The sequence below is a fragment of the Sturnira hondurensis genome, unplaced genomic scaffold, assembly GCF_014824575.4.
Source record: "Sturnira hondurensis isolate 20B ecotype Veracruz unplaced genomic scaffold, ASM1482457v3 Scaffold0015509, whole genome shotgun sequence".
Classification (NCBI taxonomy): Eukaryota; Metazoa; Chordata; class Mammalia; order Chiroptera; family Phyllostomidae; genus Sturnira; species Sturnira hondurensis.
The window spans coordinates 13,163,767-13,191,128 of NW_028088140.1; the positions used below are offsets into that span (position 1 = coordinate 13,163,767).

The 27,362-nt window shown below is 40.4% G+C and overlaps 1 protein-coding gene and 1 long non-coding RNA gene across 2 annotated transcripts in view; both read left to right on the forward strand.

Moving 5' to 3' along the window:
- The window catches only part of NINJ2 (ninjurin 2), a 99,706-nt gene that overhangs the window by 52,234 nt on the left and 20,110 nt on the right, over nucleotides 1-27,362 (forward strand).
- LOC119000003 (uncharacterized) lies at nucleotides 360-14,695 on the forward strand. Its single transcript, XR_005069218.1, has 3 exons — nucleotides 360-395; nucleotides 10,454-10,457; nucleotides 14,599-14,695. It is a non-coding gene; the product is annotated as an uncharacterized LOC119000003 (long non-coding RNA).

The following is a 27,362-nucleotide window of genomic DNA, read 5'->3' on the forward strand; positions in this document are numbered from 1 at the left end:
AATCTGAAGTAGTTGTTACTGGAAGTGGAGATTCTAAGGTGAAGCCAAGCTGTGAAACTAGGCTGACTGCTGCTAGTGCTGGCCCTGGGACCACTTAGCAAGGAGTGTGAGAGCAGGGGGCTTTCATAGGCTGGCTGTTGCTTGTTTGAGAGAATTTAGGAAGTTGTGAAGCATGAGTGAAGACCAGCCATTTATATGGAAAAGCCACAGTTAACGGCTTGGGTGGGCTGGTATGTTGAGTGAGAGAGAGTTTCAGAGGATCTCCAGAGCAGGGCAAATAGTGTTGGACTGATGGAGTCTCAGATAAGACACCCTCCCACTGGCTCTGTGGCTCTGAGGGGAGAGGGTTCAGAAAAGGAACAATGGCCTCTGCCTACCTTTCTGTCTGGGAGAAAGTTGTCCTTCAGCTCTCACCTTGATACCAAATGCTTCACTTCTTCCATGTATGCCGCTTGTGCCTTTCAAACTTCTACCCCAGTGCTTGAGCTCAGAGGGAGTGAATGTGCATAAGTTCATGTATGGGTTATTTAAAAGGAACTGCTTGGGGCTCCAGCAGTTTCTTCCACCGACTCAGTCCCCATTGGTGTTTGCAACCAGAAGTTATGGGTACTTTTCTTTCTGGCACTAGAACCCTGGTCTGGGGGAGCCTGCTGTGTGGCTGGGACTTCTTGCTCCCAGGATATCCTGCTGAATTTTTGTCCACCATACATGACCTTGGGACCAGCCCCACGCAGGTCTCTGGCCCTCCTACCAATCTGGATGGATGTGGTTTCTTTAATTCTGTAATTGTCAGATTTCCATTTAACTTCATCTGAGAGTTCTGAGTGATGGTTGTTCTATAGTTTAGTTGTAATTTTGACGTGGTCACGTGAGGAGGTGGACTGTGTTTACCTATGCTGGCGTCTTAACTGAAGGACTACTGTCTTGTTTTAAGAAATTGCCACAGCTACCACAATTTTTAATGACCACCACCCTGATCAGTCAGTGGACATCAACATGAAGGCAAGATCTTCCACCAGCAAAAAGATTACAGTATGATGAAGGTTCAGATAATGGTTAGTATTTTTTAGCAATAAAGCTTTTTAAAATTAAAGTATGTACATTTTTAGATATAATTATATTACACATTTAACAGACTACAATATAGTGTAAACATAACTTTTAAATGCACTGGGAAACCAAAACAATTTGTGTTACTTATTTTATTGCAGTATTTGCTTTATTGAGGTGGTCTGGAAAAGAACCTGCTTATTTTTACTCTATTTATCTTATTGAGACTAAGTTCAAAGTTTGTGGACCTAAACCAGTTGATGAACAATGTTGCAAGAGAAGTATTCTAGAAAAGAGCAAATCTCTAGTCTCTTGCCTTGAGGAGGAGCTGTCACCTTTGAGGGGGTGATGGAGGAAATCTAGAAGGTTAAATTAATTGCTCTACAAATAAACTTTAGGCCCACCCCCACCTCAGCTCTGCGTCTCACTCCCACATTCCTTGGTATTCTGTGTTTCTAAATCTAGTGCCTTCTGGAACTTCTCATGTCCCATTATTAGTTCTTTGCTTGCAGGGCCACAGCCTCTACTGCTTGGACAAGTTATCTGTCCTTCTTTGTTCTGCTAGTGCCCTTTTCCATTCTCTTTGTCTTTGCAGTTTATACTTTTAAATATCCCTTCATTGTTGTTAAGATGGCTATACTCCCAAATTGGTCTACATATTCAATGCAATCTCTATCAAAACCCCAGCTGACTTCTTTGCAGAGTTGATCCTAAATTTAGACAGAATTTCATGGATCCCAGAATAGCTATGATGATCTTGAAAAAGAATAATTTTAGAAGACTCACATCTCTCACTTTTAGAACTTACTATAAAGCTACACTAAGCATGTAATCAAGTATAATACTGGCATAGGAATTTATATAGAGATCAATGAAACAGAATTGAGAGTCCAGAAATAAACCCTCATATGTATGATTAATTGATCTTCAATAAGGGTACTGAAACAATTCAATGGAAGAAAGAATAGTCTTTTCAGCAAGTGGCACTGGAACAACTGGATATCCACATACAAAAGAATAAAGTTGAACCTCATCCCACACACAAAAATCCATTCAAAATTGATCATAGGCTTCAATGTAAGAGGTAAAAGGTAAAACTCTTATAAGAAGATGTAAGAGTAAATCTTTATTAAGCAAAGTCCTGTTAGATGTAATACCAAAAGCACAATTAACAAAGGAAAAAAAATTAATTGAACTCATGAAAACTAAAAACTTTTGTTTGGGGCTTCCAGTCAAGATGGTAGTATAGGTAAACAAGATACACAGAACCTCCTATGACCACATCAGAATTACAACTGGACTACAGAAAAACCATTATTCAGAACCTCCTGATATCTGGTTGAACAGAGCTCCTGTAACTGAGGTTGTAGAGAAGCCATGTTGAGACTGATAGAAAGGGCAGAGATGTGGAAATAACTAGCTTAACAGCAATGTGCGGCGGTTAAAAAATTGGGAGCGATATTTTGGTTTGAAGGACTCCCCCAAGACAAGGAGCAATGGGCCCCAGCCCCACATCAGGCCCCCCAGCCCAGTGTTCCAGTGCCAGGAAGAGAAGTCCCATAACTTCTTGCTAAGAAAACCAGCAGTGATAGTGGCCGAGTGAGAGAAAGGCTCCTGAAGTCATAGGCAGTCTTCTTAAAGCACCTGTGCAAGAACTTACTCAGACTCACTCCCTCTGAGCTCTAGCACTGGAGCAGCAGCTTGAAAGGCTCCAGGGACACAAGGGGAGAAACTGAATTGTCTAGCTTCAGTATAAAGGCTGCAGGGGTAGCTTTCTCTCAGATAAAAGAGCTGACAGAAGCCACTGTTCCTTTTCTGAGTCATCCTCCACATAGAGCTGGCAGATGGGTGCCATATCTGAGTTTCTATCAACCTGGCTCACACTGTTTGCTGCACTCTGGAGATTCCCTGAGATCCTGTCCCATTTAACTTTTGGACCCACACAAGCCATTTTCAGTGGCTTTTCCATACAAACAGACTATCTTGGCTCATGCTGCTGACTTTCTAAAATCTCTCAAACAAGCATCATCTGGCCTCTGAGTGCCCTGTACCTTATCTAAGTGGTCCCAGGTCGACCACTAGCAGCCACAGCCTTGGTCTGTAATGTGGCCTCTCTTGGGCACCTCTAATCTCAGCAAAAGTAGCAGTCATCTGCAAATCACTTTGTAGCTCATGCAAGGTGTTCCTGGTCAGGGCTCATTTTCATGGTGGCTCATCTTGGCCTGCATCTCCTGGGAGGCCCCAGAGTCAGCACACCCAGTAGACACCTTCAGACCATGCCCATGTACCAACCAAACATTTCCACAAGTGACACCTCAAGGGATGGACTCAGCCGGTACATGAGCCCTGCTAAAGTGGGTCCTGCTTCATGGGGTGGGCTCCTGCAGAGCCAATCTTCCACAGTGGTCACAGTCCTCATAGCCAGTTGATCTTAGGGTCAGTATCTCCTATTGAAATGCCAATGGCAATAAGGCTCAACTGCAAGGAAGGTGCACAGAGCTCACACAGGGGCACACCTGTAGTGCCCAGCTCAGACAACTGGGGAGGTTGAGCCACTGGACCCTACAGAATACCTACTACATAGGGTCATTCTACCATTACTGGTAGATGTAACAGTTCTATCTAATACATAGAAATAAACACAAAGCAGCAGCCAAAATGAGGAAACAAAGAAACATGTCCCAATAAAAGAACAGAACAAAAATCCAGAAAAAAATGCTAAACAAAATGGAGACAAGCAATCTATGAGATGCAGAGCTCAAAACACTGGCTATACGGATGCTCAGTGAACTTAAGGGAAGAGTAGATTAACTTAGAATTCAACAAAAAGATAGAAAACATAAAAAAGAACCAGTCAGACATGAAGAATATACTAACTGAAATGAAGAATACATTACAGCAAAAAGAAAAAAGAATAAAAGAATGAGGATGGTGTAAGGACCTCCTGGGACAACTTCAAGCATTCCAACATTCATATCCTGAGAGGGTGAGAAGGAGAACAAAGAAAGCAAGAAATTGAAAACCTGTTTGAAGAAACAATGAAGAAAACGTCCCTAACCTGATGAAGGAAACAGACATACAAGTCCAGGAAGTATAAAGTCCCAAACAAGATAAGCTCCAAAAGGCCCACAATCAACACAGTCTTATGGAATTCCCATAAGACTGTCAGATGATTACTCAGTAGAAAGTATGCAGATCAGAAGGGACTGGCCCAAAATATTCAGAGAAATGAACAGCAAAGACCTTTAACCAAGATTATGCTACCCAGCACAACTATTATTTAGAATTGAAGGACATATAAAGAGCTTTCCACACAAGAAAAAACTAAAAGAGTTCATCATTGGCAAATGATTATTACATGAATTGGTAAAAAATTTTCTTTAATAAGAAAAATAAATATTAAAATATGAATAATAAATACATATCTATGGCACTTGTTGGGTGGAGAAGTTGGTTGGAGCATTGTCCCACACACCAAAAGGTTGCCAGTTCTATCCCTAGTCAGGTAACATGCCTACGTTTCTGGTTTGATCCCTGGTCAGGGTGCATGCAGAAGACAACTGATGATGTTTCTCTCTTACATTGATGTCTTTCTCTCCTTCTGCCTCTCTCCTCCTTCCTCTCTCTCTAAAAATCAATAAGCATATCCTCAGGTAAGGATTTTAAAAATAAATACCTATCAATAGTTACTTTAAATGCAATTACTCAGTCAAAAGACATGTGGCTACTGACCCTTAGATATGCTGTCTATAAGAGACTCACTTTAGACTTCTGGCAAAGATGGAGGCATAAGTGGAAACACTGCCTCCTCGCACAAGTAAGTTTAAAGACAACAAAGTTTTAGTAACAAAAACACAACCAAAACACAGAAAATTGAAGTATATGGAAGTCTGAGAACAACGAACCGTTCAGCCAGACCTGTAAGAGAGGCGGAGCCAGCGACTGGCGGCGGGGTTGCTCAGGAAAACTCGGCCAAACCGACCCAGGCACATGGGTGGCGGTTTGCAGATCCAAGGAGTGGGGTTGGGACGTGCGGACCCAGTGAAGGCATAAGGCAGCAGGCAGACCACAGACACATATTGCACACAGATAAACCAGTGAAGGAGCAAGCAGTGAGACAGACCACACAGGCCCCAGCTGCATGCAGGAAGCAGCAGAGGGGACCGCCATTGTCCCTCTCTGACTCCGCCCCCACATACAGCATCACAACTCAGCAACTGAGTTGCCCCGCCCTGTTGAACACCTAGGGCTCCGCTCCTCATACATAACAGGCACAAACAGACCAAAATATGACTCAAGAAGAACTCAAAGCCCCAGAGCCAGTAACTCTAAGCGACCAAGAAATAGCCAACCTATCAGACGCACAGTTCAAAACACTGGTGATCAGGATGCTCACAAAACTGGTTGATTTTAGTCACAAGTTAGAGGAACAAATGAAGGCTAAACTAATTGAAATGGAGGGAAATGCATAGGAAACCAATAGTGATGGAAAGGAAACTGGGACTCAAATCAAGGGAGTGGACCAGAAGGAAGAAAAAATTGACCAAACAGAAAGGATGAAGAAACAAGAATTCAAAAAAGTGAGGAGAGGCTTAGGAATCTCCAGGACATCTTTAAACATTCCAACATCCAAATTATAGGGGTACCAGAAGGGGAAGAGGAACAGCCACGAGTGGAAAACTTATTTGAACAAATAGTAAAGGAGAACTTCCCCAGCCTTGCAAAGGAAATAGACTTCCAGGAAATTCAGGAAGTCTCAAAGAAATTGGACCCAAGAAGGAACACACCAAGGCACATCATAATTAACATTAGCCGAGATTTAAATGAAGGAGAGAATTCTAGAAGCAGCAAGAGGTAAGGAGAGAGTAACCTAAAAGGGAGTTCCCATCAGACTGTCAGCTGATTTCTCAAAAGAGACCTTACAGGCAAGAAGGGGCTGCAAAGAAATATTTCAAGTCATGAAATCCCAAGACCTACATCCAAGATTGCTTTATCCAGCAAAGCTTTCATTTAGAATGGAAGGGCAGATAAAGTGCTTCTCAGATAAGGTCAAATTCAAGGAGTTCATCATCACCAAGCCCTTATTATATGAAATGTTCAAGGGATTTATCTAAGAAAAAGAAGATAAAAAATATGAACAGTGAAAGGACAGCACACTAACAGTTGTTAACAACCACACCTAAAACAAAGCAAACTAAGAGGATAGCTAGATCAGGAGCAGAACCATAGAAATGAAGATCACATGGGGGGTTAGCAACAGGGGAGTGGGAGGAGGAGAAGGGGGGAGAAGGTACAGAGAATAAGTAACGTAGATGGTAGGTAGAAAATAGAAAGGAGGGCAAGAATAGTATGGGAAATATAGAGTCTAAAGAACTTGAGACACATGGACATAAACTAAAGGGGGGAATGGTGGGGGAGGGGTGTGCAGGGTCGAGGGGAGTGAAGGGGGAAATAAGACAACTGTAATGGCATAATCAATAAAATATATTAAAAAAATAAGAGACTCACTTTAGATTGAAAGACAGACACAGATTAAAAGTAAAAGGATGGAGAAAGAAATGTCATGAAAGTGAAAACAAAATAAAAAAATCTGGGGTAGCAGTACTTGTACTAGACAAAATAGACTGTAAAACAAAGGCTATAGAAAGAAACGAAGAAGGACCCAGCAATTCCACTTCTGGGTATTTATTTGAAGAAACCCAAACATTAAATCGTAAACCTATATACATCCACATGTTTATTACAGCATTATTTATAATGGCCAAGATATGGAAGCAAGATAAAGGTCCATCAATAGATGAATGAATAAAGAAGTGGTGCATGTATACAATGGAATATTATTCAGACATAAGAAAGAATAAAATCTTGCCACCTGCAACAACATAGATAGAAGTAGAGGGTATTGTGCTGAGTGAATTACGTCAGACAGAGAAAGACACATGCCAGATGATTTTTTACATGTGGAATCTAAAAACAACATAAACAAACAAGCAGAACAGAAACAGACCCATATATTCAGGAAACATTTTGATGGTTTCCAGATGGGAGTGGGGGATAGAGGTGTTACAGAACAAAAACAGGGGTTTCTTCTGCCTGCTGCCACAAAAGCCAGATCTGGGAGGCATAGGCTGGTGAGAAAGGAAAGGTTTTATTCAGACGCTGTGCAATCTGGGAGAATGACAGATTCCCCATCTCTCAGCTCAACTCCTTCATAAAACCAAGACAGAGTCCCACCGTCCTTAGCAAGACCAAAACAAAAGCCAGTACCCAGAGTCTCTGCTCCATTTTAAAGTACCATATTTTGGTGACTGCAGGTGGCTGCTAAGTAGTCATCCAGGAAGCTTAGCTTGTTCCTGGCCTTGGCCCATTTCAGGTTCCCTCCTGAAGGCCATATATAGCCCATGAGATGGCTGGGGTCACAAGATTTTGCACATTTCCAGTGTGCTCAGCAGGTGGGCAAGAGAATGAGAAAGACTCTCCTGGAGGTCATGGGCCACATGACTTTTGGGCCACCTGATTGCTAAGGCCACATGGCCCATGGAGAGGAGAGGACAGCACACTGTCCGAGTGCAAGTCCTGAGCAGTGAACTACAAGCAAGTTTCTTTGTTCTCTTGGGTTTATATTAGTTTGGATGTGGGACAGATGAGGTGCTTTCTCAAAATGACCAATTAACCTCCCAAACTTTCGTGTGCTTCAAGTGGGTCCACTTTCCGACCAATCCCTGTTTCTTCAAGCTAGACTGATAGGCCTCTTTGGTTAAGCCCCTCCTCCTGCACCATTTTGATTTCTATGGTGCCTGTGCCTGCCTGCCTTCCCCTGGTCCCATCCCCAATTTGGTACTAGAAGGAGGTATTAGGGCTTTTCCTCTACTCAATTATCTTGTTAGCTTTGCGTGTGTTCAGTGTAAGAACCTAACCCTGCCACCATCTAGGCTAAGGTAGTGAGGGGAATTCGCCTGGCATTCTGTCAGCTTTGAAAGGGGGCCCTGAGAATCTGCAAGGCATGGCTCAGTTACCTGGGCAATGTGTCTTGAAACCTTGCAGCAGTGCAGCCTGGTGCTGCACCGTGACACTCGGCATCCTTGCCATGGCCCTGCATAGTTTGCAAAGACATTCTTTGTTTGGCTTCATGCATTCAATACTTGAATCTCAGACCTCCATCTCCAGTAACAGGGGGATGGGTGAAAAAAGTGAAAGGATTTAGAAGTACAAATTGGTAGTTGCAGAATAGTCATGAGGATATAAAGTACAGCATGGAATATAGCCGATAATATTGTAATAACTATATATGGTATCAGATGTATACTAGATTTACTGGGGTCATCACTCTGTAAATTATATAAATGTCTAATCATGGGGTTGTTCATCTAAAACTGTAATTTAAAAATAAAAATAAAATATTTTCCTAGCTGGTATGGTTCAGTGTCTTGAGTACTGGCCTCTGAACCAGAAGTTTGCCAGTTTGATTCCCAGTCCGGGCATATGCTTTGGTTTTGGGCAAGGTCCCTAATTGGAGCTGTGCAAGAGGCAACCCATTGTTTCTCTCCCACATCGATGTTTCTCTCCCTCTCTTTCTCCCTCCCTCCCCTCTCTAAAAATAAATAAATACAATCCTTAAAAAAATAAATTTTTTTAAAAAGAAAAGAAACTTTTGTTTTTAATGACACCATCCAAACAGTGGGAAAAGAACCTACACAATGGGAGAAAATATTTACAAATCATGTATCTGATAAGGAGCTTATATCCAGAATATTTAGAGAAATTTTACAATCTTTAGTAAAAAGATAACCCAATTTTGAAATAAATCAAAGGATTTATTAAGCAGGCATTTTTCCAAAGAAGATACCCATATGGCTAGTAAGCACATAAGCTAATGGTCCAAACCATTAGCCATCAGGGAAATACAAATTCAAAACCATAATTAGATACCGTATCATACTCACCAAGAGGTTATTATCTAAATGACAGTAGACAAATGTTATTAAGAATGTGGAGAGATTGGAAACTCACACAGTACTGGTAGGAATGTAAAATGATGCAGCCACTTTGAAAAACAGTTTGGCAGTTCCTCAAAAAGTTCAATATAGACCATATGACCCAGCAATTTCACTCCTAGATATATACATTCACACAATTAATGAATGTTCAAAGCAACATTATTCAAAATAGCCAAAAGGAGGAAACAACACACATTAATCAACTGAAGAATGGATAAATAAAATGTGGCATATCCTTGCAATGGAATATTAACCAAGGATGCAGAGATCAACACATGCTACCACATAAATGAATTTTAAAAACATTATTGAGGACAAAAGTCACAAAAGACCAGTTTTACATGATTCTATTTATATAAAATGTCCAGAATAGTGAAATCTATGTAGAAAAAAGGCAGACTAATGGTTGCTTAGGATGGGGCATGGTTAGTGAGGGAGGGAAATGGGTATAGGGCTTCTTTTGGAGGTGATGGAAATGTGAAATTGTGGTGATGGTTGCACTCTTCTAATACACTGAAAGCCACAGAATCATACACTTTAAATATTGAATTGTATGGTGTGTGAATTACATCTCAATAAAGATACTATAATGGAGCTTCCTGAGTAGTCCTGTTACAGAACAGACTCATGCGGGGGTGAGGAGACAAGATACTGTTACCAATTGGACATGCCCGTCTCCCAGTGTCCTCCTGTACTGGCTTCACCTTGCCTGCCACCTTTAGGAATTATGGCTCTCAATGTCAGAGTTTGGTGAAAAGGAAAGGAATTGTTTATTCAAAAGTTATAAAGACTTAATGTCTTCGTTAAAATCCCCAAGTCCCTTAAAACACCCACAAACACACACAGTCCTTCCTTTCCCCCTTTGCCGAGTCCAGGGTACCATATCACAGGAGAAAAAATAGAATTTTGTGGCTCAGCACTGGTTCTTCCCAGTAACCCATGCTCAGCTGTCAGGCCTCCCTTAGTTCCCAGCACCATCAGCCGTGCTGCTGGGATATCCAGTTCTTAATCCAAACCCATGTGACACCTTCTCATGGCCCACCAGTGAGAGTCCTCTCACCCCTTTTCTTCCCAGCAAGGTCTCTCCTGCTTCCTAAGCCTCGTGGCAAAACCAAGCACCCCAAAGCTTCATGGTCCCAACCCAGCATGGCTGCTGCGCCTGGGTTTAAATCCCAGCACCAATCTTCCCCTGTAGTCCCATTTCCGACTCCTCCCACAACCTGCTACACCTGCCAGCATTCCCGTATTTTTCCAACTTTTCTCGGCTTCCATAGCAAGTCTGGGCAGGCATGGCCCCATGGCATGTAGCAAATCATCTCCAAGCTCTCACACAGGCACTGTAACCAAGGGGATCTGCCTCTCAGTTACTCATGGGTGGAAGTCACTCCCATCTCCCTGGCTCAAAGAATGGTCACAGCTATTTAACATATCTATGAAGCCAGCCAAAAGTTACAGATATGTTAAATAACTGTTTTAGCATATAAAATAACACTCAATGTCCCTGCTCCCTGTGTCCGAGCCCCCAGTTGTAGGGGTGAGGATATCCTATATTTTATAATTCTTGGACACCCCAAGTTCTGGACCCTGTTTCAAATCCTTTGCAGGGTGGAGTTGGTTGCATCCTATTACAGTCTACCTGCAGATCTCTGGGGTCATCACCCTGGTATGTGGAAGTCTCCAGTGTATCTTATGCCCAGTGCCCACTTATAGCCACACTAGGAGACCAAATCTGAGGTGACATGTTTGTTCTTAATCTAATGGTTATTTAAGGGATCACTACTGGCTTTACTAGGGGATGTACCTGAAAGTGGTATTTATTGAGTCAGACAAATTCATAATCTTTGTCTCATTTTAGTCTCTTACTCAATCGAAAATGGTTCTTTTTATTTTTAAAAAGATATCTCCTTTTATTAATAACAAATAAAAACTACTTCCTTACTTTGCAAGCCTGGGAATACATTCTAAATGAGGATGCAAACCCGGTTCATTAATTTATTCAACAAATATTTATCAAGCACTCACTATGTGGTCGCCACTCTGAAAATGATTCTGAAAATGCAATGGTGAAAACTGCAGAGAGGTGAAAGAGAACCACAACAAATAAGTCCTTCGGTCAATATAGACACATCTTCTTTCAAAGGACAAAAATTTCTCTACCGGAGGAATGGAGGTGTTTGAACCTATGGAGGGATTAAGAGAAATATCTACACACCTTTTTTTTTCCCTTGAGAACTCAAAGGTGAGTTTTTTTAAAGTTACATAAATATTAGAGTAACAGTAACAAATGAAAAAGAATTAACAATTCTTTGTTAAAAGAATTAACAATCCTGCCATCTGCCCCTCTCCTACCACCATCTATCTAATGTCAAACTGTTTCTCCACTTAATGCACTTTTTAAAAGTTCTAGCTCCTTTCCCCTTTATAGTTTTGACCACCCTCTTTGCGTGTCTCTTAGAGGAGCCAGGACTCTCTTTAAGAAATGCAGACCTGAGGCAGTGAAGCTTGGTGTCAGCCAAGATCCTCCCATCTGCTCAGAAGGCTGGGAAAGTAAAGAAGTAAATGCAAATGCCAGCACCAATTTGCTTCTGGGCATATTCCCCAGGACTCAGAAACACCAGGAGCTGGGGCTGATGCCTCAGATGTTTCCCTGGAAATATCCCACCCTCAGAGACCAACAATGTGAACATAATATGGCACCAGCAAGTCAGTGGGGACATCTTGGGAAGGAATGTGAGCAGGTGTGCTGGCATGGGAGTCTGACCTAGGCAATGACAGGGAGCAGATTAAGCCCCAGTGGCAGGTGTGAGAGCCTCCCTGTTTCCACACTCAGGTGGGACTGACTCTGCTGAGGCAACTGAAGCAAGTGGGGTCTAAATGCCAGAAAAATCCTGAACAGACGCTGTGAAATCGATGAGTCTCTTTGTCTTCAGTAAGTCTCCATTCATCCGTAAATGGAGATCTTAATACACATCTGGCAGGATACTGTGAGGGTCAGAGATCACCCAGCAGTCTAGCACAGTTTGTGGTTCTCGGTGAATGGTGTCTTGCTTTGGGTCTAGGGCTCCCCTCTTCTTTGGGGCTGATTCCTGGCCCCTAAAATTTCTACGATTTAGCTTTATACTCATCTCTCAGTGAGTAGAATATTTTTTTATTCTTACAAGGCTTCTTTTACAATATGACTACAAAGTTATACATGTTTATTATAGAATCTTCAAAAATTTCAGAAAAACAACACAAGATAAAAATAATCTATAATGGGACCACTCAAATGACAGTTAACATTTTTATGTATATTCTCCCAGTCTTCTGTTCTATATACATATTATCATCAAGTATACACATTTAGTGTCCTATTTCATATCCTAATGAAATTATTTGAATATTATGATATAAATCTTATATCACAACAATTTAAAATAATTAGCATTCAAATACTAATATCTCATAGCATGATTGTATTACGATTATTTAACCAGTTCCCTATTGTTAGCTGTGTCCCATTTGCACTGTTATAAATAGTACCAACATGAACATTCTTTTTTTAAAATTTTATTTATTTATTTTTAGAGAGAGGGAAAGGGAAGGAAAAAGAGAGGAAAAGAAACATCCATGTGTGGTTGCCTCTTGAGTGCCTACTACTGGGTACCTGGCCCACAATCCCTGACTGGGAATCGAACTGGCAACCCTTTGTTCTGCAGCCCGCACCCAATTCACTGAGCTATACCAGCCTTGAACATCATTAACATTCTTAAAGCTAAATCTCTGCACACATTTGTGATTATTTTCAACGGATAAATTTCTAAAATGGAACTACTACCTCTAACAGTAAGCATATTTTTAGGGCTTTTGGCAAATTCACTGTGAAGGAAATACTTTTTAAATTTTGTTTCCTCTATTATAATATTTTTCTCTTTTTCTGCTCATAAAAGTAATATATTTTTGTCAAAAATTTATGCAGAAATATATATTTAAAAATATTCAAAGTTTCCCTTAATTCTGTTTCCAGAGATAATGTGCTGTTAACAGTTTGGTATACATTAGGAGTTTCTTGAATTACTCTAGTTAATACAGATTAAATCAATGACTATATTTTAAATTTCTCCCTTCCTTTTCCTTATTTCTCACAAACCTAGGCTGAGTTCTAATGGGGTATAGGCTGAGACACCTCAGGGCCCTCACCCAAGCCTCGCTTGGGGGCTGGGAAAAGCAGCAACACTAGGATTAAGAGTTATTTTTTCATATCAGTAACAGCAGACTAGCCTCCTAGCCTGCTTGGAGCCAGGAAGGTATGCAGGACTTTAACCATGAAGTAGCTAGAAGGCAGCTCCAGGGTTAGAGCGCCTGCAGGAGAGCTTGGAGATGGTTTGCTCCACGTCTGCACAAACAAACTATGGCAGCCAATAAAGGCAGAGAATTTGGGAGAGCAAGCAGGTGTAGCTGATTGTGGGAGGAGCTGGAAATGGGGTTACAGAAGAAGATCCACAGGGGAATTTAAACCCAGGTGTGGCAGCCATGCTGTGACTTAACCATACAGGTTTGGGAGTGGAGAGTGGGCTTCCCTTGACCACGCAGCTTAGGAAGCAGGGAAGGGAGATGTAGCAGCTATGTGGAGCTCTCACTCTCAGCAGTTTGAAAGGATGCAGGAGGATTCCCACCAGCCTGCCTTGAGGATGAGGTTTTGGATTAAGAACAGGAGTCTGGCCGAGCTACAGATTTCTATTTCTTTTCCTAAAATATATTACCCCTGACTGGCCTGGTAAGGCAAGAGGAAGCAGGACTGTGTGTGTTTATGGGTGTTTTAAACAAGCTTTGGGATTTAATGGTGACATTTACCATCACTCTAAACTTGCATAACTTTTTAATAAATAGTTGCTTTCCTTTTTACCAAACTCTGGCATTGAGAGCAACAATTCTTACCAGTGGTGGCAAGGACAAATCATAGTACAAAAGACGCTGGGGAAGGAGGGGTTTGTTTCTGTAACAGAGTCATGAGTGAACTCCTTCTTTGAAGGTGGCCTGTGTCTGGGTCCATACCATTCATACCCTCCCCTTAGTACAGCCCGGTCTTGAAACACAGGCAAGCTCATGTCTTCTCTGGAATCTACTGCCAGTCTCTTCACTCCGAGCGGATACACAGCAGGAGGGGCACCAGGTGGGGCACCAGGTGGAGTTGTGGAGACATTCATCTGGTAAACTTAGGTTCTGGGTAAACTCACCATCTTTTTATTTTAATTGTTTAAAAGATGTTATTATTTTTAGAGGGGAAGGGGAGGAGAAAGAGAAACATCAATGTGTGATTGCCTCTCGTGTGCCCCCTACTGGGGACCTAGCCTGCAACTCAGGCATGTGTAAGCATATTTCTGCGTTTTCTACTTTTCTTCCTATAGTTGATTTCTAGTTTCATGACATTGTGTTAAAAATATGCTTTATATAATTTGAATCTTCTTGAATTTATTGAGGCATGTTTTGTCACCTAATATGTAGTCTAACTGGTAAACTGTTCCATGTGCACCTAAGAAAAATGTGTAATCTGCAGTCTCAGGATGAAAAGTTCTATAAATGTCTATTCAATTTGGTCTAATGTGGCATTTAAGGCCATTATTTCCTTATCAATTTTCTACCTGGATGATTTATTCTTTGAGGTAAGTGGGTTATTTAAGTCCCCACTACTTCTGTATTACTCTTAACTTCTGCCTCTATGTTCATTAATATTTACCTTATATACTTGGGCGCTTCTATGCTGGCCATGTGGATATTTACAATTGTCGGATCCTCTTCTTGGATTGATCCCTTCATTATTATGCAGTAGCCGTCTTTGTCTTTTTTCTACATCCTTTGTTTTAAAGTCTATTTTGCCTGATATACAATAAGTAGTTTTACCCCAGCTTTCCTTTTGTTTCTATTTGCATGCACTATTTCTTCCATTGCTTCACTTTCGGTCTGTGTGTGTCTTTTAAGCTAAAGTGAGTCTCTTGTAGGTAGCATATCTATTGGTCTTTCACTTTTATCCATTTAGCCACACTATGGTTTTCAAGGGAAGCATTTAGTCCATTTACATTGAAAGGGATTATTGTCAGATGTTCTTATTGCCATTTGTTAATTGATTGTTTTTTCTTTTCTCTCCTCTTTTCTTGAATTCTTTCCTTTTGATTTGCTGGTTTTCTTTAGTGTCTTGATTGGTAGGTTTTCGGTTGATGGTATCAGGCGTTCCCTGTATATATTCATCTATATCTATAGCACTCTCTTTTAACCTGGCATTTACTGTATTTTGCTTTGTAATGCATACACAAGGTTTTGTGCACATTATACTTGGTATTATTATACCCATCATCATAACCATGATATGTAATCATTATACCCATGTATAATGCACATCTTTATTTTTTCCTAAAAAATTTGGGCAAAAAGGTGTGCATTATATACCACAAAATACAGTATGTTCAAAGGCATTCTAAAAGCACTACATTTTTACTCCCCTTCCATGCTTTATGTCTTTGACATCATATTTTATATTTTTTTGTATTGTGTATCCCCTGGCTATCTATGGTAGTTATAGCTAATTTTGCTATTTTTGTCTTTTAACTTTCTTATTAACTTTTTAAGAGGTTGATTCAATGTATTTATTATATATTTGCCTTTACCAGTGAGATTTCTTTCTTGTATTTACTACTTCTGGTTATGCCTTTTCTGCATAATGAAGACCCTTTAACATTCTCTATAAAGCTGGTTTAGCAGCGGTGAATTCCTGTACTTTTTGCTTATCTGGGAAACTCTTTATCTTTTCTTCAATTCTGAATGATAACCTTGCCAGCTACAGTATTTTAAGTTTTATTTTTTATTAATACATTTTATTGATTATGCTATTATAGTTGTCCCATTTTCCCTTCTCTCCCCTTCACCCTGCACACCTCCTCCCACCCACATTCCCCAAACATGCATTTCCCCCCTTTAGGTCATGTCCACATGTCATATTTATAAGTTCTTTAGCTTCTACATTTCCACACTATTCTTACCCTTCCCCTGTCTATTTTCTACCTACAATCTATGCTACTTATTTTCTGTATCTTTTACCCCTCTCTCCTTCTTCCACTCCCCTGTTGCAAACTCTCCATGTGATCTCCATTTCTGTGGTTCTATTCCTGTTCTAGTTGTTTGCTTAGTTTGTTTTTGTTTTAGCAGTGGTTGTTAATAATTGTGAGTTTGCTGTCATTTTACTGTACATGTTTTTTATCTTTTTCTTAGATAAGTCCCTTTAGCATTTCATATAATAAGGGCTTGGTGATGATGAACTGTTTTAATTTGACTTTACCTGAGAAGCACTTTATCTGCCCTTCCATTCTAAATGAAAACTTTGCTGAATAGGGCAACCTTGGATGTAGGTCCTTGCCTTTCATGACTTGGAATACTTCTTTCCAGCCCCTTCTTGCCTGTAAAGTCTCTTTTGAGAAATCAGCTGACAGTCTGATGGGAACTCCTTTGTAGGTGACTGTTCCTTTATTTCTTGCTACTTCTAGGATTCTCTTCTGCCCTGGCTGGCATAGCTCAGTGGGTTGAGCACAGGCCTGTGAAGCAAAGGATTGCCAGTTTGATTCCCAGTCAGGGCACATGCCTGGGTTGCAGGCCAGGTCCCCAGTAGGGGACACATGAGAGGCAACCACACATTGATGCTTCTCTCCCACTCTTTCTCCTTCCCTTACCCTCTCTCTAAAAATAAATAATTAAATATTTTGTTAAAAAGATTTTATTCTTTTCTTTAATTTTGGGTAATGTAAATATGGTGTGCCTTGGTGTGTTCCTTCTTGGGTCCAACTTCTTTGGGACTCTCTGAGCTTCCTGGGCTTCCCAGAAGTCTATTTCCTTAGCCAGATTGGGGAGTTCTCCTTTATTATTTGTTCAAATAAGTTTCCCCACTTGTTGCTTTTCCTCTTCTCCTTCTGGTACCCCTATAATTTGGATGTTGGAACATTTAAAGATGTCCTGTAGGTTTCTAAGCCTCTCCTCATTTTTTTGAATTCTCGTTTCTTCATTCTTTTCTGATTGGATGCTTCTTTCTTCCTCTGGTCCACTCCATTGATTTGAGTCCCAGTTTCCTTCTCATCACTATTAGTTCCCTGTACATTTTCCTTCATTCCACTTGGCATAGCCTTAATTTTTTCATCTAATTTGTGACCAAATTCAACCAATTCTGTGAGCATCCTGATTACCAGTGTTTTGAACTGTGCATCTGATAGGTTGGCTATCTCTTTGTCTCTAGTTGTGTTTTTTTCTGGAGCTTTGATCTGTTCTTTTGTTTGGGCTATTTTGGGGGGTCTTGACCTGCCTATTACATAGTGAAGGGCAGAGCCTTAGGTATTCACCAGGGTGGGGCAACCCATGTTGCTGGATTTTTATGCTGTATGTGGGCAATGGTCAGGGAGGGAACGGTGCCACTTGCTCTGCTCTCTGCCAGATTTTAATCACTTCCCCTGCTTTCCCCAAGCAAACTGGGACCTTCTGGTGCTGATTTCCTTGTGGGTGGGCTTGTGTACATTCTAGAACATTGTGGGTCTCTCCAATGAATTCTTGCGTGAGTCTGGGCATTTCTATTAGCACCTCAATCCCCACAGGTGTTTTCAATTGGTGTTTTGATGCTTTATTTCCCAGTGCTGGGAGCCTGTTTTGCGTGGTCTGGCTCACTCCCCAGTTTCACCTGGTTTATCTGCACATAAATGTGGGACCACATGGTCCACCAGCTGCCTTGTGGGCTGCACCCTTTCACAATCCGCCACCTCACTGGGTCCGCCAGCTGCTGCCTTGCATTGCCAGGATATGCCAGCCACCGCTTTTTGCCATGACCCCTCTCCACTGGGCTGCCTGACTCCGCTCCCTCCTACCAGTCTGGATAAATGTGTCTACTCCTTGGTTGTCGGACTTCCATAAAGTTTAATTTTCTGTCAGTACTGGTTGTTTTTTGTTTCTAAATTGTTGTTGTCCTTATTTTGGTTGTATGAGAAGGCACAGTGTGTCTACCTATGCCTCCATCTTGGCCAGAAGTCATAGTTTAAGCTTTAGATTTCTTTCTCTCAGCACTTCAAATTTTCCTGCCACTCCCTTCTGGCCTGTAAAGTTGCTGCTGAAAAATTAGCTGATAGCCTTGTGAGTTTCCCCTTGTATGCGACCTGTTGTTTTCTTCTTGCTGCCTTCAAGCGTGGCTCTTTATCCTTAACTTTTGCCATTTTAATTGCAGTATCTCTTAGTGTAGACCTCTTGGGCTTATCTTGTTTGGAACTCTCTGTTTCCTGGAGGTGAATGTCTGTTTCCTTTCTCCAGTTTTCAGCCATCATTTCTTCAAATATACTTTCAGCTCATTCCTCTCTCTCTTCTCCTTTTGGAATCCCTAGAATGCAGATGTTAGAGCACTTAATGTTTTTCCAGAGGTCTCTTCTCCTAACCTCATTAATTTTTTTTTTTCATTTTGCTGTTCTGATTGGGTAATTTTCACTATTCTGTTTTCCAGATTGCTAATTTGTTCTTTTGTATTAACTAATCTGCTGTTTGATTGTTTTGTAATATATTCTTTATTTCAATTATTATATTCTAACTCTTTGTTGAAGTGCTGTCCAAATTCCTCTATTCTACTGTCAAGTGTATTTAGCATACGTATGAGCCTTTGTTTGAATTCTTTATCAGTCAAATTACTTATCTCCATTTTATTAGGGTTTTTCCCTGGGGTTTTCTCTTATTTCTTCATTTGGGGTATATTCTTCTGTTTCCCTATTTTGTTTGACTTTCTGTGTTTGTTCCTATAACTTATATGAAATATAAGATTGTCTCCCTCAATCTTAAAAATGTGGCCCCTGTGTAAACTGTGTGCTGGATAGGTTTGCAGGCCATTTGTACTCAGAGAGTCTACATGGGGTTCCTGTTGTGCTGCCTGGCTATAAGTGGGTTCTGAGTGAGGCATTCTGGTATGTGAGTGCTTCCTTGCCCTTCTACTCCAACCAAGGCTGCCTGATACAGGCTGGGCTGCCCAGTGTGCACACAGCTTCTCTTGCTTTAATCATCTGTTGCCTAAATCAGATTTGGGAGGGGCTGCTCTGAGTTCAAGCCTTGCAGCGCCCCACTATCTCTGTATTTTTTGTCAGTGAACTGCCCTGCATGCATGCACTGCCACACCTTGCTAGTTGTGCTCCTTATCTGGGCAGCACAGCCCTGCATACAAGCACACATGTGTGTGCAGGAGCACTCCACTCTCTCCACAATTCCTCTGGAGTGGCAGTCCTGTGTGCAGGTACCACAGCATTTTTCTGGCTCTGCACTCTCTCCGGTGGGGAGCCCTGGGTACACATGTAGCCCAGTGAATATGCTTAGCTGAGTCCTGCTGCACCCATTGAATCAGTTTCTAGGTGGAGGGGCCCTGTTTATACATGATACAGTTCATTCCTATTCCTGCTTTGATAGGGGTAGCTGGAAACATGCTTCAGCATCCCTGCAGGTCAGTCAGAGAATCCACTTACAGTACCCACCTGTTATCCAAGCAAGTCCAGAGAAAATGTGAACAATGGTGCTCACTGGTTCCTCCAGTCCTGGATAGCTTCTTCAGCTCCCAGAGAGTTTCCCAAACTCCTCTATTCAGTCTCTTTCTCTTGTTTGTTGTGCAGAAGCTATTCAATTGGCTCTTGGTTATCTCTCAGGAGAAATTGCCAAAAATATAGGTGTAGACTTGATCTTTTGGGGAGGTAATGAGCTCAGCATCCTCCCTTGCCACTTTTTTTAAAAAATACCATTTCTTTCTTTTTTTTTTTAAATTTATCTTTAGAGGGGAAGGGAAGGAGAGAGGAAGGAAACATCAATGTATGGTTGCTTCTCATGCATCCCCTGCAGGGAACTGGCCCCTGCTGGAAACTGGCCTGCAACCCAAGCATGTGCTCTGACTGGGAATCGAACCGCGATTGTCTGGTTCGCAGGCCCGTGCTCAATCCACTGAGCTACACCAGCCAGGGCTCCTCCCTTGCCACTTTTTAATGTTTGGAATATGTTTCCCCATTAAACCTTGGGGTTAGTGACCCCCAAGGTCACTCACTACCTTGTCCCCTAGTTTTATTGTTTCTTTTTTACCTTTAACTATTTAAGGTATTTGAAATTTATCTAATGAATTTTGGATCCTTTTGACTGAAAAGTTTGTGATACTTAACATTCTTAAGATTCTTATTTATACTAAGATTTGTTTCAAAATCAACTGATCTGTTTATTTGTTTGTTTAGTATCCTCATCCAAGGACATTTTTTTTCATTGATTTTAGAGAGAAAGGGAGAGAGAGAAACATCAATGCAAGAGAGAAGCATTGATTGGCTGCCTCCTGTATGCACATGGCCTGGGGACCTAACACACAATCTTTTGGGTACAGGATAACACTTCAACTGAGCCACACTGTCCTGGGCTGACCTATTTATTTAATAGACGTTATTTTTGTAGGGCAAACCTTTCCTCTTTATTTTTTCTAAGAGTCTAAGCAATTTTGCTTTAACATTTTTGCCAAACAAACAAAGATTTTGGCCCTTGCTGGTGTGGCTCAGTGGATTGAGTGCTGGCCTTCAAATTAAAGGGTCGCTGGTTCAATTCCCAGTCTAAGACACATGCCAGGGTTGTGGGCCAATGGGGGGCACGTGGGAGGCAACCATATATTGATGTTTCTCTCCCTCTCTTCTCTTTCCCTTCCCCTCTCTAAAAATAAATAAATAAATAAAATCTTTTTTTAACAATAAAATTTTTGCAACAAGTTGGTTTTAGCAATAAACCTAATTAGTTAATTTGAGAAGAGTTGATATATTTAAGATATTCAGATTTCTAATATTTTCATTAATACTTTTGCTATAATTATAACATATTTACCAGTTTTATTTTTGTTTATTAATATTTTTTTTGTTTTTTACTACATTTACAGGGAATAGTTTATTATACCTTTTTTAGGAAAAAATTCAATCCTAGAGGTTTATTTACTACATTTATTGATATTCTCCTTTTTTAAATTTTTATTTATCTTTTATTGTTGTTCAAGTACAGTTTTTTCCCATCTATTCTGCTTTGTAACTCATTAATTTTTAAGAATCATTTAAATTTTATTCTTCAGGTCTGTTTTATTGTTTTTAATAACTTTTCTGAGATAAATTTTATTTGTTCATTTTCATAATTTTTTTATACTGGCAGCATTTACTTTTAATGTCTTTGACCGCATCCCATATATGCTTGATATTCATAATTAACTAAACTATTCTGCAGGGTCATCATGTTAGAGCATGTATAAGTACTTCATTCCCTTTTAGTAGAATAACATTCCACTGTATGAATATAACACATTTGATTTATCGATTCTTTAGCTGATGGGCATTTTGGTTCATTTTATTACGGCTACTATGAATAAAAGGCTGCTATAAATGTTGATGTACAAGTTTTCATGCAGACATATGTTTTCATTTCTCTTGGGTAAATAGCTAGGAGTAGAATAGTGGGTCATATGGTAACTCTTTTTAAAAAGTTAACCTTTTGAAGTATTACCAACCCATTTTCCAAAGCAGCAGCACCATTGTACATTGCCATCAGTAGTGACAGTTTCATGTTCTTCACATCCTCATCAACATTTGGTGTTTAAGTCATTTTTATTCCAGTCATTCTTGTACATTTGAAGCGGTATCTCATAATTTGCAATGACAACTTATGATGACTAATTATGTTGACTATTTTCTTATGTGCTTACTGGATGTTCATGGAGCTTTTATAGACAATGGCCATTTTAATTGAGTTGCTTGTCTTTTTATTTGTTGATCTACAATATTTCTTTATATATTCTGGACATTAACCCCTTATCAGATACATGATTTGAAATATTTTCTCCTGTTCTCTAAGTTTTCTTTTCACTTTCTTGATGGTATCATTTGAAACAAAAATATTTGTAATTTTAATGAAGTTCAATTTTTTTAAGTTTTTAAAATATATTCCATTGACTATGCTATTACAGTTGTCCCAATCTTTTCTCCCCTTTATGCCCTTCCACCATGCAACCCCAAGAACCCTCCAGCATTCCATGCCCCCTTAGTTCATGCCCATAGGTTGTATATATAAATCCTTTGGCTTCTCCATTTCCTATACTATTTTTAACCTCCCCCTGTCTATTTTGTGCCTACCAATTATGTTTCTTATTCTCTGTACCTTTTCCCTCATTCTCCCGCCCCTCCATGTGATCTTCATTTCTGTGATTCTGTTCCTGTTCTAGTTGTTCACTTTGTTTTTGTTTTTCTTTTTTAAGTTCAGTTGTTGATAGTTGTGAGTTTGTTGTCATTTTGCTGTTCATAGTTTTGATCTTCTTTCCCTTATATAAATCCCTTTAACATTTCATATAATAAGAGCTTGGTGATAATGAACTCCTTTAACTTGACCTTATCTGGGAAGCACTTTATCTGCCCTTCCATTCTTAATGATAGCTTTGCTGGATAGAGCCATCTTGGATGTAGGTCCTTGCCTTTCATGACTTGAAATACATCTTTCCAGCCCCTTCTTGCCTGTAAGGTGTCTTTTGAGAATCAGATGACAGTCTTATGGGAACTCCTTTGTAGGTGACTGTCTTCTTTTCTCTTGCTGCTTCTAGGATTCTCTCCTTCATTTTAATCTTGGATAGTTTAATTTAGATGTGTCTTTGTGTTCCTTCTTGGACCCAACTTCTTTGAGATTCTCTGAGAGTCCTGGACTTTCATGTCTAGTTCCTTTGCCAGATCAAATAAGTTTTCTATTTGTTGGTCTTCTTCTTTTCTTCTCCTTCTGGCACCCCTATGATTTTGATGTTGGAATGTTTAAATTTGTCCGAAAGGTTCCTCAGCCTCTCCTCATTTTTTTTTTTGATTTCTTGGTTCTTTCCTGTTCTAGTTGGATGTTTATTTCTTCCTTTTGTTCCAAGTCATTGATCTAAGACCTGGTTTCCTTCCCATCACTGTTGGTTCCCTATATATTTCCTTTATTTCACTTTGTATAGCCTTAGTTTCTTCTTTCATTTTGCATTTGTACTCAATCATTTCTGTGACCATCCTGATTACCAGTGTTTTGAATTCTACACCAGATAGATTGCCTATCTCCTTGTCACTTAGTTCTTTTTCTGGAGTTTTGATCTGTTCTTTCATTTGGGCCATATTTCTTTTTCTTTATGCACCTGTTATGTTGTAAAAGGTGGAGTCTTAGGTATTCCTCAGTGCAGGGCAACCCACCTAGGTGTGTTGTGGCACAGTATCTGGGGAAGGGGTCAGAGGGAACAATGCTACTTGTTAGCTTGCTTGTCTCTTACCCCATTTTTCAGTATGTCCCTTGCTTCCCTAAAGCGGACTGTGCCCTTTCAGGTGCTGATTCCTGGGTGGCTGGGTTTGTGTACATTCTAGGACCCTGTGAGTCTCTCCAACTAACTCTCCTATGAGGCTTAGAGTTTCTCCTACCACCTTAGCTCCCCACAGGTGTTTACAGACAGAGGTTTTAAAGCTTTATTTCCTTGTGCTGGAACCCTGGGTTGCATGGTTTGTCTCACTCCCCAGTTGTTCGTCCTGGCTTATCTGCAGTCAAATTTGGAGCCTTGTACTTCACCAGCCACTGCCTTGCTGACTGGTCCTCCAGCTGTAGACCAGTTGCCACCTTGCCCCACATCCTTCCTTTCTACCCCAGCTTCCCATCTCCACCCCTCCTACCAGTCTGGATGAATGTTTCTTTTTTAACTCTTGGTTATTGGAGTTCCATGCAGCTACTGGCATTTCTGGGGATTTTTTGTTTTTAAATTGGTTCTTAGCCTTCTTTTAGTTGTGTGAGGAAGCAAAGTGTTTCTACCCACACCTCCATCTTGGCTGGAAATTCAATTTCTTTTTTTTAAAGATTTTATTTATTTATTTTTTAGAGAGGAGACAGAAAGAAGAAAGAGAGGGAGTGAAACATCAATGTGCAGTTGCCTCTTACATGCTCCCTAATGGAAACCTGGCCCACAACCCAGGCCTGTGCCGTAGTTGGGAATCAAACTGGTGATCCTTTGGTTTGCAGGCCAACACTCAATCCACTGAGCCACACCAGCCGGGGCTTTCTTTTCCTTTTAGCACTTACGTTTTTTGGTGTCATAACTAAAAAAATCATGGCATAATCCAAAGTCACAAAGATTTACTTCTATATTTTCTTCTAAGTGTTTTATACATATAGTTTTTTAATTTAGGTCTATGACCCATTCTGAGTTAACATTTGGATATGGTGTGAGATCAGGATCAAATGCCATCCTTTGCATATAAATATCTAGTTGTCTTTGTGTCATTTGCTGAAGAGATTATACATTCCTTATTGCATTGTCTTGATGCCCTTGTTAAAAGTAGATTGTTAATAAAACAAATGCTAATAAATATTAGCATTTGTTTCTGAGCTTTTAATTCTTCTCCTTTGATTTATATGTCTATCCTTATGTCCATAGTCTTTTTTATTGAATTCATTGGGGTGACATTGGTTAATAAAATGATATAGGTTTCAGGAGCAAAATTCTATGATACATCACATGTATATTGTATTGTATGTTGACCACCCAAGTCAGGTCTCCTTTCATCACCATCTATCCCTCCTAAACCCTCTCCTACCTCTTCCATTCCCCATTCCATCTAGAAATCACCATACTGTTGTCTGTGTCTATGCTAGAAGTCTTGATTATGGTGTAATTGAATTTTTAATTTATTCTTTGGAACATGAAAGTATATGAAAACATCTTTAAGCTTTCAAGTTTCTAGAAATTTACTTTAATATTCAGTTTTATTGCATTATGGTCACTTTACCTTTCATTTGTAGTTTTATTGCACTATGGTAAAAAACATTTTCATCACCCTCAAAATATTCCTCATGCAATTTATAATCATTCCACTTACAATCAATCTCCATTCCCACCCCTACCCCAAGCAACCACTAATTTACTTTCTGTCTCAGTAGCTTTGCCTGTTCTGGACATTTCATATGAATAGAACAATACAGCTTGTAGTCTTTTACAATACATCAGTCTTCTTTCACTTAATATAGTGTTTTTGAGGTTCATCCATGTTGTAGCATGTGTCAGTACTTTATTCCTTTTCATTGTTGAATACTATTCCATTGTATGAATGTATTACATTTTATTTATACATTTACCAATTGATGGGCAGTCTGGTTTAATTTTAATTAATTTGAATTTAAATATGGAAGCAAGTAAATTTTTTTCTTTACGTATAACTTTATTGTATAGGCAGAACTAAATTTCTCTTTAACCTTTGAAAGGATTATATATTAGTATATGAATTGAGACATGCTGTAGTATAAAATACACACTAAGTTTTAAAAACTTAGAATTATGAGTATGCTTAAAGAAATAAAGTAGAAGATTGAGAGAATGAAGAAGGAATAAAAACTATCAAAATAAACTTGAAAGGTTAACAAAATATGCCCTGACAAGTGTGACTCAGTTGGTTGGGTGTCAGCAAACCAAAAGCTCACCACTTCGATTTTTGGTCAGGGCATATCAATGTTTCTCTCCCCCCCTTCCCTGTTCTCTAAAAATAAATTAAAATCTTTTTTTTAAGATTAACAAGATGGAGGGAAAGGCATTAATCTCTTTTAAATTAAAGAAAAGGCATTCAATATTCAGGTCTGAGCCCGGACCAGTGTGGCTCAGTGGGCTGGGCATTGTCCCACAAAGCTAAAGGTCACTGGTTCAGGGCACACACCTGGGTTGTAGGTTCAGTCACATTCAGGCACATGCAAGAGCCAACTCATTGATGTTTCTCTCTCTTTCTCCCTCTCTTTCCTTCTCCCTAAAAATAAATAAATAAAATCTAAAAAAAAATATTCAGTGCAGGAATTCAATGCTGGATTCCTGCAGCAATGATAGTATCCCCCTTGTGTTTTTAGTAGGCACTGTGCTGTTCTGTGTGTACTGTCTCTTTCCAGCCTCACAGCAGCCAGTGAGGTAGGGACTATCACATGTCACCACCTGGAGCTTTAGGACACCAAGGCTCAGAGAACTCAGCTTGTCCAAGGTCCCCAGCTAGCAAGTAGAAAAGCCAGATTTGACCCGACTCTGACTTCAGTCCACATTTTTATAGATTACAGATTAATGAAAAGTTCACCAGGAGTTCAAACAAGATGTGTGTTTGGCTACAGCCTGGTCTTTAGGTTTCAGGAGCAGTTGGAGAGATGAGCAGAACAGGAGGGGCAAGGGGATGACGTGGTAAAAATAGGGGATCTTTTTTCTCAAAATGACAAGTTATTTTACATGCTACACTTGTCCACTAAGCAATTCACTCTTTCAGAAGGGATTCCTATGGAAATCAGGCATAGACTCTGCCCCTTATCCCTGAAAAATACCTCAGCACAAAACCTTCAGAGGCAGTTCCTGAAGCTTGGCAGCACCCCCAGCCCAGCTACAAGATGAGATAGGCTGTACCAAGGCACCCAGGGAAAGAAGCTAGCCTGGTGACCACCACCACCCCCCATTGCTCTCAGTGACATCAGTCCACAGCAGACACCATCCCTGCAGTGGAATCAAGGCTCAGTCAAGAGGCATCTGGTTTTATGTCCAGCTCTCTGGAGTTCTGACAACACTGCCCTTCAGAGGCTTCTGCAATCACAGTCCCCTCCAGCACTATGACCAAGGGAGCAGACATTCAGTATTGAGCCAGGGAGTACTAGTGGTGATGACTGAGAGAGAAAGAAAGGACCTATGTCAAGAGAGCTGGCAAGCCCAGGTTGTTGACATGTGTGGGACTGGGCACTGTGAGGGTGACAGAGCTATTTTTGCCAAGCAGAGTGCTGTCAGCAAGCAGGAGGTGAAGAGCGATGCTGCAGGCAGTGCCACTTGAACCTTGCCAAGGGCTGGACTCCAACAGCCTAAGGACCTAAAACTATCTTCACTGTAGTTTCACAAAAACTGTGGGAAGGTGAGGGGCCCTAATGACTCTGACATCCAGAGACAGGAGTCAGAGAACATGGAGATCGCCACACCATTTTGAAAAGAGACATCATCTACTATCATCTCTTTTCCTCTCCCATCTTCCTATAATCCTGATCATAATTCATTGCTTGCCACCTGCTTGGAAGTGATATTGTTTCAGGTTATGCTCAGCAGTGAGCATCTGTCACAGAGGACTTTTGCCCATGACATGCTTCCAAAAGCCATGGTGCAATGGCCCTGGAAGACAACTGTAACTGGCACCAGGCAAATAGGTACCCCTCTCTTTACACAAGAGTCTCATTCCTGAAAAGTGGTTCATTCACTAAATCCTACTGGGCTGCAACTCTGAGAATGAGATTCCA